Below are 15823 nucleotides of genomic sequence, written 5' to 3'. Positions count from 1 at the left end.
TATAGATTAGTAGTTATACAATATTCATTAAACAATAGAATATGATCAGGTAAGCTTAATGGTTAGCAACTGGGGAAAAACAAGTAGATATCAGAGTAATGCTTATATCTCAAAGAGAGAAAGAATAAAGATAGTTGTTCTAGTGCTGGGGGTTAAGCCGGAGGATAAGCAGAGTCAGAGGGGAATATGTGGAGGAGGGAGCAAGGTAAATATTGGGGAGTTAAAAAAAATAGTTAGAAATATGGATATGGAAAAAATGGAGAAAGATGGAGTAATGGATTGTAAGAAAGCATAGCTATTTTAAAATTTAAAGATACATAATTAGTGAACTGCTAATTTCTGAGCAAGGCATATTAAGGAATATCCTGCTTGCATTCTGTTGACGTCTTTGCCCTTTTGCATGTTTATTGTATAGGTGTGTTAGCCATTTATTATATTCTCTCTGGAGTGCCTAGTATGTAAAAGCTGCTATACTAGTGACCAGGGCCAGCCTTAGGGGTGTGCAAAGTGTGCGGTCGCACAGGGCGCCATGGCAGCAGGGGGTACCCTGTGGCAAACACAGCTTACACACTCCCTGGGTGAGAGGTGGGAGGGAGTGAACAGAATACTATAATGCAGGCCACGCGCGGTCGCAGTATCACCACGTGCTGCAAATTCACAGTGAGGGCGGAGCTACATGCATGGCAGGGGCGGAGCTACATGCATGGCAGGGGCGGAGCTACATGCATGGCAGGGGCAGAAATACACACAGCCGACCCCGCTGCCTGGAAACTTTTGAACACTGTGGGGGAAGCAGGTAGGCGCCCCCTCTCCCCTGCTCCTCAGGCACCTGTACACCAGGAAAAATATGTACAAAGGATCAGAGCTAATATACTAGACCTTACAGAGATAAATATAAGGCAGCACATCTGAAAAATAGGGCTCCCTCACAGGCCCTATAGAGTAGACAAAGCAAAAAAAGGTGAAGGGGGAGGCAACGCCACAGGTGAAAAAAAACGGATTATTAACTATACAAGCATATATACAAGACACTACATAAGAGAGAATACATATAAGATAAAAAAAAAACAAAAAAGAGTTCAAAATATAGATAATGAATATTAATCAGGAGAACAAAAAGTAAGTCCAAAAGAGTCTATGCCTGATAAAAACAGCAAAAAGTCCAAAAAAAACCTTGTAGAAGAAGACAATCGCAATCTTGTCAGGGTAAGGTATGGGCATGGGATATTCATGAGATCCATATGAAAAAAAATAAAAAGACAGCAAGTAATGGTGCAGCATATCCCAACAGGTACTAAGTACTATTTTGTAAGAGGTCTTTAAGGTCCTACTCACATTTTCCAGTGAATGTGGATGGCATACAGTGGTACAATCTCCACTTATGGGATATGTGAAGTATTGTAGTTGATGGATATCTTGTTGGTATAAGGACCAAATGAAATATAAAAGAAACAATAATAGTTTCTGGAAAACGTGAGTAGGACCATATAGACCTCTTACAAAATAATACTTAGTACCTGTTGAGATATACTGCACCATTATTTGCTGACTTTTTATTTTTTTCATACGGATCTCATAAAATATCCCATGCCCATACCTTACTGAGGAATACTTCCCCTGACAAGATTGTGATTGACTTCTTATACAAGGTATTATTTGGACTTTTTGCTGTATTTATCAGGCATAGACTCTTTTGGACTTACTTTTTGGACTCCTGTTTTTTTATCTTATATGTATTCACTCTTATGTAGTGTCTTGTATATATGCTTGTATAGTTTATAATCAGGTTTTTTTTTACCTGTGGCGCCACCTCCCCCTCCACCTTTTTACCTATACACCAGGGCCTGCAGTGCCCCTGCTTCCCCAGCCAGCCCATAATGGAAACAGGTACCTGTGTGTCTATGTGAGAAACTGTCTGCAATTGTGTGTGTGTGTGATAGAGACTGTCTGTAATTGTGTGTGTGTGTGTGTGTTTGTGTGTGTGTGTGTGACAGAGACTGTCTGTAACTGTGTGTGTGTGTTTGTGTGTGTGTGTGAGTGTGTGAGTGTGTGAGAGAAAAACTGTCTGTAACCGTGTGTGTAAGAGAGGGAGACTGTCTGCAACTGTGTTTGTTTGTGTGTGTGAGACTGATAGACTGTCCACAATTGTGTGCATGTGACCAAGACTGTATGTAACTGTGTGTGTGAGAGAGACTGTAACTGTGTGTGTGTGTGTGTGTGTGTGAGTGAGAGAGAGAGACTGTCTGTAACTGTGTGTGGGTGTGTGTGACGGAGACTGTCTGTAACTCTGTGTGTGTGTGTGAGAGAGAGAAAAAAGAAAGAGAGACTGTCTGTAACTGTGTGTGTGAGAGAGGGACTGCCTGTAATTGTGTGTGAGTGAGATAGACTGTCTAACTGTGTGTGAGTGTGTGTGAGAGAGAGATAAACTGTCTTTAACTCTATGTGTGTGTGTGTAACTGTCTGCCGGTACCTGTGTGTGAGAGAGACTGTCTGCCGGTACCTGTGTGTGTGTGAGACTGTCTGTGTAACTGTGTGTTTGACTACTTACCTGTAACTGTAACTATGTGCCTGGGACTTTGTGCATCTGGCTGTATTTGACAGTGTATGTCTATAAGTGTGTGCATGTGACTGTGGTACTGTGTGCATGTGAATCTGCAAAAATACATACCTGCATTCACACATGCATATTTTTATCTGAATTAAATACCCATCACACACATCCAATAATCCCAGCACAAATATCACTCACAACCAGGGTAACATATGCATACATATACCACACACAACCAATACATCCATTACAAATATCACACAGCCTGCACAGAGCATACATATCACACAAAGACATCACTCCTTGCACGCATTTAATAAAAAGGGTAAAACTGTGACGTTTTTTTGCACAGGGCGCCTTAAGGCCTAAGGCCGCCCCTGCCATTGACAGTTGACCCTCTTTGCCTATCCAGTGCTTGCTTTTTGGAGTTTGTTACACAATGGCTGTTGGCACAGGCCAAACAGTGTGTAACAGATGGATTTTGATAGCCAATGGCACTTGGATCAATTTGTCCTTGTGGTGTTTGATGAATGTAGGTGGATAGATAGTGATGACTGGATCTCTCTGCTCCTGCATAGTTTGATTGATATGTGCCATTACACATTGCCCATTGAACCTCTCTGTCCCTGCAGTGTTTGATTAATGGATATGTCTACATAGTGACAGTAGGACTTTTCTATCCATGCAGTGTGTTATAGATATCAGCTGCTACATCCTTAATTGTTGAACTTTGCATCCCTGAAGTGTTTGATAAATGGAAGCTATTGCATACTGCCAGGTCGATTTTTATGTCCCTGCAGTGTTTAATTTATGCAGATTGTTATACATGGACAGTTGGATATCACTGTCTCTGCAGTGTAAAATATGTATTGTACAAATTATTTCAATACAAACTCTAAAATACTGAAATGATTTAGTCTTACATTTTTAGTGTTATTAAATACTATTATTACTATCAATAATAACATAAAATACTTTTGATTGTAGAAAAAATATTTAGCAAAATTCGAGTAACCTTTGAAAGAACAAACAAGAAAAATACATTTATATAAAATTGAAAATTAAAATACAAAATTTAGACAATGTGGTTTATTTGGTAACAAGTGATTATAGAGAGTTGACATCCTATTTGTCAAAATAACAGAGTAAGACAAATCACCCAAACATCCTACTACTCTTTTGGTACAGTATTTGTTACCAACTTGTCAGTTTTACTCATTTAATTGCGAAGAAAGTCGAACCCAAAATGAATGCTTGCTGGAGCAGAGTTAAATCTTAAATTCCTATCCTGTTAAGTCAAGCAGGAACTCGTATTGACACTTCTTCTATGTGTACATTCGAAAATAAACTGAACTTGCGTTTGGCTTAAAAGTATTAGGTTCTCAAAGATATTAATCAAAACTCCCAATTTACAGGGCTGGACCAGTAATAACATTGTTAACGTCATCCATAATATATTGACTTATCAATGTAAAAAAAAAAAATCAACAAGAAATAGACTAACCCATGTGTTATTTTTGTCCCTAAATGGCCTTCATTGTAGAGAGAAAAATGTGAAAGGTAGTTTTCTGCATCCATATTTAAATTCAGAGGGTGCTCTACTGGTATAGCTAATGTTCCAGCCAAATATAATGGTCTTCCTTGTTAAAGTCACATATCCTTTCCATACCAAACTCCTGAATTGTAAACACATACACTCAGGGGAGGACTAGCAACTTTTGGCATGTGGTACAAATGCAAATACAAGACCTTTCGTGGATGGTCCTGGATGAAGCATTTCATGGATTAAGCATTCAAAACAACAGTGCTTGGCTAGGAAAGGCCCTGCACAATTCATGCCTGCTGCCTAACTCGTGTAGTACTCTACCAATAGATTCAACATTTCAACATACCTCCTACTATTTAAAAACTAACCGAAAATTGTGTAGTTTGCTCTTTTGAGGTTCATAGTTCATTCTTCAAGTTGTAATATGTTTGGGGCAAATATGGTGTCATCTGTGTAAATTTAAATTTGGAAAACACTAAAAGTATCTTGAATTGAGTGTAAAGTACTGTTCATAATAGAGACGTATAATATAGTGAGCAAATGTAATGTAAAAGAGAGCCACGTAAATAGCTGTGACAACTGCCCTATAAAAAATAGATTTGTTTTTGTACTGGTGACTGAATTTTTAAACTTTTTTTATTCTTAAAAAAGGCATAAGATTTTTTTATCTTACATATTTGCATAATTTAATACACTGGGGCATTTTTTTTTACTACTAACGTTTTTTAATTACATGATAAGAAAAATATTAATCCTTGTCTGACTTCTAGTTTATAGAAGACATCTCATGATATTTCTGAATGAAAATGCTATAATTTTGAACATAACATGTATTATCCTAATTAAAATGAAAAAAAGTTGAAATTTACTATAAACAAGCTCGAGCGAATGTACTATTCAAGAAGGTAGGTTTATATATCAAGTATAAGAAAAAGTACAAAACAAAGAGAAAAAATATACTGATTGATAAAGTAAATATAACAACCCATTTGAATCCCTTCTTGTGTAACCCCAAGTCATCACCAGGGCCCACTGTCTTTTATTGTATTACCCCAAGCTACTGGGGTAAGTTTTAAACCAATATAATTTTGGTTCAAATGTATAACCCAATTCTTAAAGGTGTCATGCAATTCATTCCAAAGCAAAATAATATTGTATATATAACAATATCAGAAAATTACTGACTTTGTAAAATAAACCAAACTATAGATTACGCTAAATTTGGGCCATGCTAAAAACAGGTTGGGATAACTAGGGGCACATCAAGTACCCATTATTGTGCCACTAGTTTGCAGATAAAACATGCCATTAAAAAGAAAGTAATTGTACCCCAATATGAATTCTAGTAATAACATTATAAATTCACAAATCTCCAAGGAATACAGTTTGGACTATAGAAAAAACATCTAGTTGCTTCCAAGCCAATGTGGTGAGGAATGTTACTGTAGATCCATGCTGGCAAGAGAGGATGTAGGGGTACACACGATCTGAGACAAATTTTCTATGGCAAAGCCTGTACCTTGTATATATGATGGTTTAGAAAGAACAAGAGGTCACAATACTTTATTAATGCATATGCTGCAGTTCTCAGTAAAAGATTCAGTGCCAGAGACAATAGGATAGGCCAGAGGCTTATATGGATTCTTGTGTATTTTGGACAAGCAAAAGAATACTGGTGGGTGACATACACTTATATTCATCTAAATGAAATTAAGTTATTTTCAAGACCTGTTTATAAGAAATCATGTAATGCTTGCAAGAACTGTTCAGTGTGGACGGATAGTAGACATCTTTTTTTTTTTTTTTTTATATCATCCTTGTTTTTTATATATCATCCTTGTATTTATTATACCCCTATTGGTTATACATCAGATAGATCTGACACACCCTAATTGTTATCACATATATATTTTAAGGTCTCTCCTTCCCCTTCCTTCCCCCTTTTTATTATGGTCAAACAAACAAGAAGTGCATATATATTTTTTATGATATAACAATAAGGATATTTATCTGTTTAATTGAGGTGATAAAGAGACTGTTTCCTCCATACTAAAGTAAGAGACTGGTTTGTGTATGGTTAAATACACAGAGTGCTGTGAACGACCGAGGTCTGAAACCAGGAAGTGATGTGGAGAACGAAGTGGAACGCAACACTGCGTTCCAAAAGAGAAAAATCCCGAACCCGGAAGTGATTTGGAACGCACAGTGCGTTCCACGGTGAAACCCAGCCGGAACCCGGAAGTAAAAAGACGCAATGCGAGAAAAAGCCGCCAGAGAAGATTTTGGACTCTATTACCGATTGAAAAAGCCCCAACAGGGGCGAAACGCGTTTCGGACTACCTATTAGCCATTTGGCTACCTTATCTTTTAGCAGATTTTAGCTAAAAGTTTTACATTATTTTACATGCTATTTTTATACAGTATGTTTTTATAGTTTGTTTTCATATTTTGCTCTTATAATAAATTTTGTGGCTTCCTATGCCATTTCCAACTCAGCCAAGAGCCTGATTTATTTAGCTATTGTTCCTACGTAATTGAGTATACCAACCCATCGTGGAATTGTGTGGAAGTCAAGTGGGAGCAGTGAGCCAGGCAGGAGAGGGACATCCTTCCAAAAAACGTCCCAAGGCGATATCAGTGAGAGCCACACGTCATTGGCTCCACGTTTGTGAGTACCTCATTTTGAGAATTCGGCATTGTCCAGCTACACCTACTGTATTACACTATTGTGTGTGTTATATTTATTTTTTACAGATATAACCGGAAGTGTGAATTACCACCTTTTGTATGTATTTATTTATGTTATGTAGAGTGGTGTGAGGGGTTTCCCACTCAGGTGGTCTGTAGCACTCTAGCTACCACACTCGCTTGCATTGTTTACACTGTATACACCCTTTATTCTCACTGTATTACTTTAATTCCCCTCTGTATACATTTGGAATTAACAATGTCATATTTAGAAGATAGAAACTACACAGTTAACAACATAGACCATATGTTTTCTACAAATGAAGTAGCTACCCCCAGCACAGAATATATCAACTCAGATAAATGTAAAATTAATTTGGAAAAATCCCTTATACGGGAGATGAAAATTAAATGGGAGATAGCAACCCTAAAGAAATACGTGAAGGAACGGATCACCCCGAGAGGGCTAAGATTCGAAAAAGACCCTACATTTGACAGGGAAAACGAAAACTTTATGTCAGGATGGAACAAATTACTTGAAGGTTTTTCCTTCAGCGTAATCGGGTACATAGTGTCCAGAAGAGAGGAAACTCTGTTACAGCTAGATGAGGAAGTTAGTATGTGGAAACAAAAATTCAGCGACACCTCCAGCCCAGATATTTTTAACCAAATTGTAAAAGAAATTAAAATAAAAGTAGAAAGAGCAGAAAAAGAAACAATTGCCATTAAAAGAAAAAAATATCTAAGAGACACTGACGATTACAAAACAGGTAACATCAGGTTTCCAAAAAGAAAAAATAACAGACACAATTACAATGACCGAAAAAATGAGAATCCCCGCCCCTATAATGGTCCAAGACACCATAGAGAGTATAGAATTCAGGAAGGACTAAACAGACAGAATAGACAGCCAAGAGACGACAATACCATGAACAAAGCGACTGAACAAAGAATAAGTAGCCAATACAACAGCAATAATAGCAGAGAATATCACCAGTCCCAAAAAGCATCTACCTCAACATATTACCACCCCAATAGGAGTTATAGAGATGTTGTAAAAGAGGGTCGGCGGATAATACAGGACGATTCCCCCCACCAAAAAAACGCAAGATACTCAAAAATACAGAAGAGAAAGACAAGCACCGATAGATTGGAGAAGGAAAGAAAGAAAAAGTAGAAGCAACAGTCCCAAACAAGGAATTAGAGATAGAAAACGTGATCAGCAAAGACAGGAGGAAAAAGAAAGAAGAGCAGACACACTACAAGAGAGAGGCAGAGACAGAAGAGAACCCCCTTTAGAACAACGACAGACTAAGAGAAGACAAGAATGCCCACCGGTTTTTCAGAAGGACCCCACAATAGAAAACCTCAAATGGCAAGAAGAACCCATACTGTGGGAGTCTCCAGGCAAACGCCAGAGATCAAGGGAATTAGAACCGGAGGAAGGAATAGGGGGGAACAAAGAAAAGAGGGGACGAATGTAGATTCCAGTGGAATCTTCAACCTCACAAACAGTCCACTATCAGAAGGAGAAATACAAGTCCTACAAAAAGGGCTGAAGTTTGCTCCAACTGCTGAAATGAATAAATTCAACTTTTTCATAGATATGAACAAATTCATGAGGAGTCTATGTCTCAAAAAATTCTTCAATGAAAAAGAATACAGCACCACTAGTGTAGAAGAACCAAACACAAGTACAAGATACATACAAACCCATTTAAAAGATAAATCAACTTTCTACCCAAAACACATGGCCTCAGACAAGATGAAAACCTTTGAGACCATGGTGATGGGAGAAATTAACAAAATGAAAAAGTTGAACAAATTTCAGCACAATTTATCAATAAAAGAAAAGAAAATATTGGAAAATTTACAGAAGAACAAAGAATTGATAATAAAACCAGCTGATAAAGGGGGAGGGATAGTGGTGCTGTCGAAAGTAGAATATATGAAGGAATCCGAGAGAATCCTATCTGATACAACAACATACAGAAAATTAAATTCTAATCCCACTGAGAGAGTAAAAGAGTTGTTTGACAAATATATTAAGAAAGGAATAACAGAGAATATTCTCACGGAGAAAGAAGGAAAATACTTATCAATAGCCCATCCAAAAATTCCAGTCTTTTATTACCTACCAAAGGTGCATAAGAATCCAGCCAACCCTCCAGGCCGCCCAATTATCTCCGGTATAGATTCAATATCCTCACGTATCTCCGAATATATCGATATACTATTACAGCCCATAGTTACAAAAACACAAGCTCACCTCAAAGATACCATCCACACCCTACAAATTTTGGAATCAACACAATGGAAAGATGGATACAGTTTAGTCACAAGCGATGTCACATCGCTGTATACTGTCATTCCGCATGAGAAAGGGATAAAAGCGGTCGAACACTTTTTAATTAAAGCTGATTTTAGAAGGGAACAAATAAATTTTATTATAGAAGGAATTCACCTCATTTTAACCAATAATTTTTTTTGGTACAACGATACTTTTTATCTCCAAATCCGAGGCACGGCTATGGGCACCAAATTCGCACCCAGTTATGCGAATCTCTTCATGGCGTATTGGGAAGAACACTATATCTTTTCCTGCCAGCCCTGGGTGTCGAATTTGGTGTCCTACCATCGATACATTGATGACATCTTGTTTATTTGGGATGGCCCTATAGAGTTTTTAGAGAATTTTATATTTTATCTTAACGACAATGAATGGGGAATTTTATTAACCTCTACGCACAATCAGACAGCAATACAATTTTTAGACCTACAAATTTTTATAGAAGATGCTCAGATCAAAACTAGAAACTATTTTAAAGAAGTGGATGCCAATGGGTATATAGAAAAATCGAGTTGTCACCACAGGCCTTGGTTGAACAATGCACCAAAAGGGCAATTCATGAGAATTAGGCGGAATTGCACCAATGAGGAAGATTATTTGGCACAGGCAGGAAGAATAAAAGCTCAGTTTGAAGATAAAGGGTACGAGAAAACAACCTTGGAGAAAGACATAGAGGACGTCAAAAATATAACGAGAAAAGAACTTCTGACATACAAACCAAAACCTAATAAACAAACACACTCTAAAGAAATTCCCTTTATTTGCAACTTCAACGGCAATCATAGAGGTATAAATAAGGTTTTAAAAAAATATTGGCACATTTTACATGAAGATCCCATTTTAAAAAACATTTTACCTACTCGACCTAATATAATCTATAGAGGTGCGGCCAATTTTAAAAGAACCTTGGTTCACAGTAGTGAGGGCCCAACCACGAGTACGCATTTTTTAAATCAGAACAAAGGTTTTTATGGATGCGGAACATGTTTAGCTTGTAGGAGCACTAAAAGTATGAAACGACACCTCACTAATTTGAAAGAACATATTAATAAGGATTTTAACATTAGGGACCAACTGACATGTTTTTCAAAGGGAGTGATCTATGTATTACAATGTCCCTGCAATTTACTATACATAGGGAGGACTATAAGATGCCTGCACATAAGAATCTCAGAGCATATAAGAAACATTAAAAATGGGATAGAAACACACAGCGTGTCTAATCATTTTAAGAGACATCACCAAAATAATCCCGAGAATCTGTTTTTCTGTCCGTTGAAAACAGTTAAAAGAGATTGGAGGGGAGGCGATTTTAACCACAAAATAGGTAAAGAAGAGATGCAATTTATATATAATTTTAACACACTCGCACCCCACGGTCTGAATTCTGATTTTGAGGTGTGTCACTTTCTTTAGATGCATGTAATGTGTGTTTAATTGCATGTTGTTAGAAGCCCCCACACAATGTAAGGGGAGTTTATTTATTTTTTGCCCCCTTCAAATGAGTAGCAGTTAAGAAGACTTCCCCTTTTTTTTTTTTTTTTTTTTTTTTTTTTTTTATATATCATCCTTGTTTTTTATATATCATCCTTGTATTTATTATACCCCTATTGGTTATACATCAGATAGATCTGACACACCCTAATTGTTATCACATATATATTTTAAGGTCTCTCCTTCCCCTTCCTTCCCCCTTTTTATTATGGTCAAACAAACAAGAAGTGCATATATATTTTTTATGATATAACAATAAGGATATTTATCTGTTTAATTGAGGTGATAAAGAGACTGTTTCCTCCATACTAAAGTAAGAGACTGGTTTGTGTATGGTTAAATACACAGAGTGCTGTGAACGACCGAGGTCTGAAACCAGGAAGTGATGTGGAGAACGAAGTGGAACGCAACACTGCGTTCCAAAAGAGAAAAATCCCGAACCCGGAAGTGATTTGGAACGCACAGTGCGTTCCACGGTGAAACCCAGCCGGAACCCGGAAGTAAAAAGACGCAATGCGAGAAAAAGCCGCCAGAGAAGATTTTGGACTCTATTACCGATTGAAAAAGCCCCAACAGGGGCGAAACGCGTTTCGGACTACCTATTAGCCATTTGGCTACCTTATCTTTTAGCAGATTTTAGCTAAAAGTTTTACATTATTTTACATGCTATTTTTATACAGTATGTTTTTATAGTTTGTTTTCATATTTTGCTCTTATAATAAATTTTGTGGCTTCCTATGCCATTTCCAACTCAGCCAAGAGCCTGATTTATTTAGCTATTGTTCCTACGTAATTGAGTATACCAACCCATCGTGGAATTGTGTGGAAGTCAAGTGGGAGCAGTGAGCCAGGCAGGAGAGGGACATCCTTCCAAAAAACGTCCCAAGGCGATATCAGTGAGAGCCACACGTCATTGGCTCCACGTTTGTGAGTACCTCATTTTGAGAATTCGGCATTGTCCAGCTACACCTACTGTATTACACTATTGTGTGTGTTATATTTATTTTTTACAGATATAACCGGAAGTGTGAATTACCACCTTTTGTATGTATTTATTTATGTTATGTAGAGTGGTGTGAGGGGTTTCCCACTCAGGTGGTCTGTAGCACTCTAGCTACCACACTCGCTTGCATTGTTTACACTGTATACACCCTTTATTCTCACTGTATCCCCATCATTAAGATGCTCCATACACATTTGGATGTAATATTTCCTATTCATTAACAAAATATTGCCAACTTATCGAAAGGTTTAAGAATTGCGTAAGTGTTGCAACATAATCCATCTAATGCCTGTCAAGTTATCAGTTAAATTTAAAAAGACATCAATGTGAGAACATTTGGAAATCACAGGTGTTGATGCACCTCTAAGTTTGAGTGTTGTAATAGATGAAGGAGAATACTCCATTGAGGTGTCAGAGCCGCAATGTAGGTTTATATATCTTCTAAATGGTTTCTTTCTAGAAACAAAAATTCTCCCCTCTTGGAAATCCTGGTAGTGCCACTGGAAGGTTCTATGTTTTTTTCTCTTTTAGATACTTTCTGTAACCATATACATTAGATTTAAATTTAGATTGCATAGAACTGTACAGAGATTGTTCCTTAAACACCTTCACCCATTCAATCTCATTTTCCAGTAAGCAGTTAGTCTCTGTCAAGTTGTAATTTTCAATGATAACTAAAAAACTTTATAAGTGTAAATGTATACGTGTAACTGTTCAATAGCCTTTAGTTCCATTCCATTCTTGATATGAAATGCCAGTGGAATGACCGGACAGACACCTCTAGGTATCAGTCTCTGATGGAGATAGGACTCCAATTTTTTTTATTTCTCAGCATGTACTTATCTATCACTTATAAATATTTTGTATTTTGAAAAATTTCCTGATTCAGTTTTTGTGGATTGCAGTAGAGGTGCTGTAGAAAAAAACATTAATTGTGTCAGATTGCCAAAATTTGGGATCCACAACAGATAATAAAAGATTGGCCATTTTCTATTATTAAATAACACCAAGTGACTGGATAGAGGAATAGATTTAAGAGTTCTTAGAAGTAAAATTACATATAGAGATGCCCTGAACTTCAGATGTAGCTTTTGTTGAGTCTGTTGGGTAAGGACTCTCGAAACAGGATACTAAAACCCTAATTAATTAATAATGCAAAAGAGAAAGAAATGTAATTCCTAGAATATAGGGGAGTTGTCCACACAACTCAAGGGGAATAAGCCATTCACTTAGACAAAACAGAAAAAGGGAGATGTGAAAAAAAAATCTAATTTAAAGTATAACTTGTATCATGATATATTCCTTTTGGTATTTTGTAAATAATACTGACTAATGGCGTTACCTCTTAATGCTTTTGACTGATCAGCCCCCACTGTTGTTCATTGTGTTTAGGCAAGCTGGTGTAATGTTAATTATATGCTGATTTGCTTTGATCATGATTATTTCAAAAATTCTTTGTATCATATAGCATTGTCAAGAGGCAGTCATATGACTATATGACTGATGAATCAGAAGTATGGATGGGCTATTTAAATGCCCAATCGAGGTGATTAGTTGGTGTAGAGGGTGAACATTCATTGAGTATGTGGGTACATCATCTTTTATTTTTGCCCTTTGTCTCCATCCAATATGCGAATGGGAATTTTTGTTTGCAATGTGCAGAAAAGGTTGAAATAACTAGGGATGTCCTTCTGTATTTAGCGTTGGGTTGAGGGTCAGAGTAGGATTCAGTCATTCCAGCACTTAACTCTTTTTAGTGTTTCTATTCTCTTGGATCGACCTAAGTACATATTTGACTCTTATTAAATACGAGCTATAATATCAGCAGAATGGAGACCCCTAGTGATGGTTCTGGGGTAATGCAATAAGAGTTTTAAATTATGATGCATTATATTTACATAAAAAGCATCAAATGACCCCTGGTGAGTAATTTCAAGTTGCAAAAGAAGGGATTCTTATACTTATTTTATTAATCAGTATATTTTCTCTTTATTTGTCATAATTTGTCTGATACTTGTTAATAGATAAATTTACCTTATTAAATAGTATGTTCTCTTGAACTTATTAATAGCAAATTAAGACTTTTTTCATCCATATATTTGCACTAATGGGTGACCAGCTTATGAATATATGCTATATTTTTTATTGTCATAATAAAGGTTTTGTTTTAAATTGGATTTTGTGTTCCTGCATCTACCTTTTTCGGTTTTGTCTAATTAAAGGGCTTAAACCCTTTATATTATGTGGAAAAACTCCTCTATATTATAGGGATTATTGTCTTTCTCTTGAGACTTAAAGTGAGAAGTGAGAAGTGACCAATAGGTTGAAGTAAAGGAGGAGCAGTAAAAAAAACTATATTTGTATAATTAACCAACTCACTACCAATTGGCTTGCAAAAAAAACGCCTCCAGAATCCAGACATTTTTGGTGTTGTGGAAAGTAATAATAACAATAATAATAAAATAGTGAAACTGTTGTAAAAACTTTTATAAAATCATGTAACATATAATGACTTTATATATATATATAAAAAAATACTGCTGTAACGAAATAACATTTCTCAAAATGTAATGTAAACATTTTAGTTACAAAGTCTATAATCATCTTACATCTCATTATCCCATATGCACTCTCAGTTATGCAAATACATTGCAAATGTGCATGTATTGCATGTCACCACATTATCATGACATTGCCCATACTATATTAACCTCAAATTGCAGCAATGTTGCCTCTTTGGATACACACACAATTGCACGCACACACATACACACACTGATACATGCATGTATGTATACACTCTAATACATGCACTCATATACACACTCTGATATATTTACACGCAAACACACTAATGCACAGAGACACACAATGACACACAGACACACATATTGACCATTAGAGACACTCAATCACAATGTGTATCTGGCAGTGTGTATTGTTACTTGTGTGTGCATGTCTGGAATTGTGTAACTGTGTATGTGCCTGAGAATATGTGTCTGGTGGTGAGTATCCTTGTGCATTTGTAAGTGTATATATGTGTGTGTATGTGCATCCGTTACTGTGTCTGAAATGCATATTTGTGTTTATGAGCATGTGTTTATCTTTCTGAGCATGTTCATCTTTGTCACATATCTGTGTCTGGGAGTGCATGTTTGTAGGGGAAATGCTTGCAGTGTGTTAGGTGTGTGTTGGCTGTTTGTGGCCTTGGTGTATGTGTTGTGTGTATAGCAAGAATTGCTATGTGTGAGGGGTGACTGTCTGTGTATGAGGGTTACTGTATACATGACTATATATGAAGGTTACTGTGTGTGTTTGAGGATGACTGTGGCAGGGGGACTGTAACAGAATGAGGGTGTCAAAGTGACTGTGGCAGGGTAACTGTAACAGGGTGAATTTGTGGGGGATGAGTGTGACAGGATGAGTTTAAGGGTGAAGACTATGTATGTGAGTTGGGGTAGTCGATTGTGTGTCGTGATTGGGAGACTATATTTTCTCTACATCCCCACACATTGCAGATCATTTTTTATTTATTTATTTATAGCTTGCCACCTGTTGATCTTTGGTGGTGGTCCAGTTCTTTCCCTGGTGGTCAAGTGGTATCTATAGTGTACTGGTTCTTTCCCTGGTGGGCTGCCAGCAGGATTTGCATCTGTCTGAATATCCCCTTCCAGTCTCCTAGTGGGAGAGAGCACCTGCAGAAATTTGTTCCCAGTAGGAGGTGCAGCCTGCATACTGACCAAGGCAGTGCCATGCTGGAAGATCTATAGATCTATCTAAAAACCCATGTGGCTTTGATGGTGCTCAGTAGAGCTGGTGTTAGAATGGTAGCACAAACTCTACTGTCTGGGCAGCTATTACAAATGAAATCCATTGACAGTATACACATTTTATTTGAGATAGATAAAAATGTGTATACATGATTGCAGGGTATGGATTAATTTTTTGCATACACAATTGGCAGCATGAAGTGTTTAATAAATATATAACATATTAATATATAAATATAGGTTTATATTTTGTACTGTTCCTACTCTTTTTTCCTTATATTGCTTATTTTTTTCTCACTTGATCTTTGAACCAAATGGCGGGAAAATGCATCTATAAGTGTACTATGAAATATATACATAATGTACTGTGAAATATATACATTACATTATGTATATATTATGTAGAATACTGACTTTTCCA

General features: G+C 36.8%; 1 protein-coding gene across 1 annotated transcript in view; it reads right to left on the bottom strand.

Annotated features, from left to right (window-relative positions):
• CSMD3 (CUB and Sushi multiple domains 3) overlaps positions 1-15823 on the bottom strand; it is a 1213223-nt gene that overhangs the window by 277949 nt on the left and 919451 nt on the right. The gene's annotated exons all lie outside the window — the stretch shown is intronic.

This window comes from Pelobates fuscus, chromosome 4 (assembly GCF_036172605.1).
Source record: "Pelobates fuscus isolate aPelFus1 chromosome 4, aPelFus1.pri, whole genome shotgun sequence".
NCBI classification, from domain to species: Eukaryota; Metazoa; Chordata; class Amphibia; order Anura; family Pelobatidae; genus Pelobates; species Pelobates fuscus.
The sequence above is the reverse complement of the archived record's forward strand: the minus strand, read 5'-3'. Positions and strand labels throughout refer to the sequence as shown.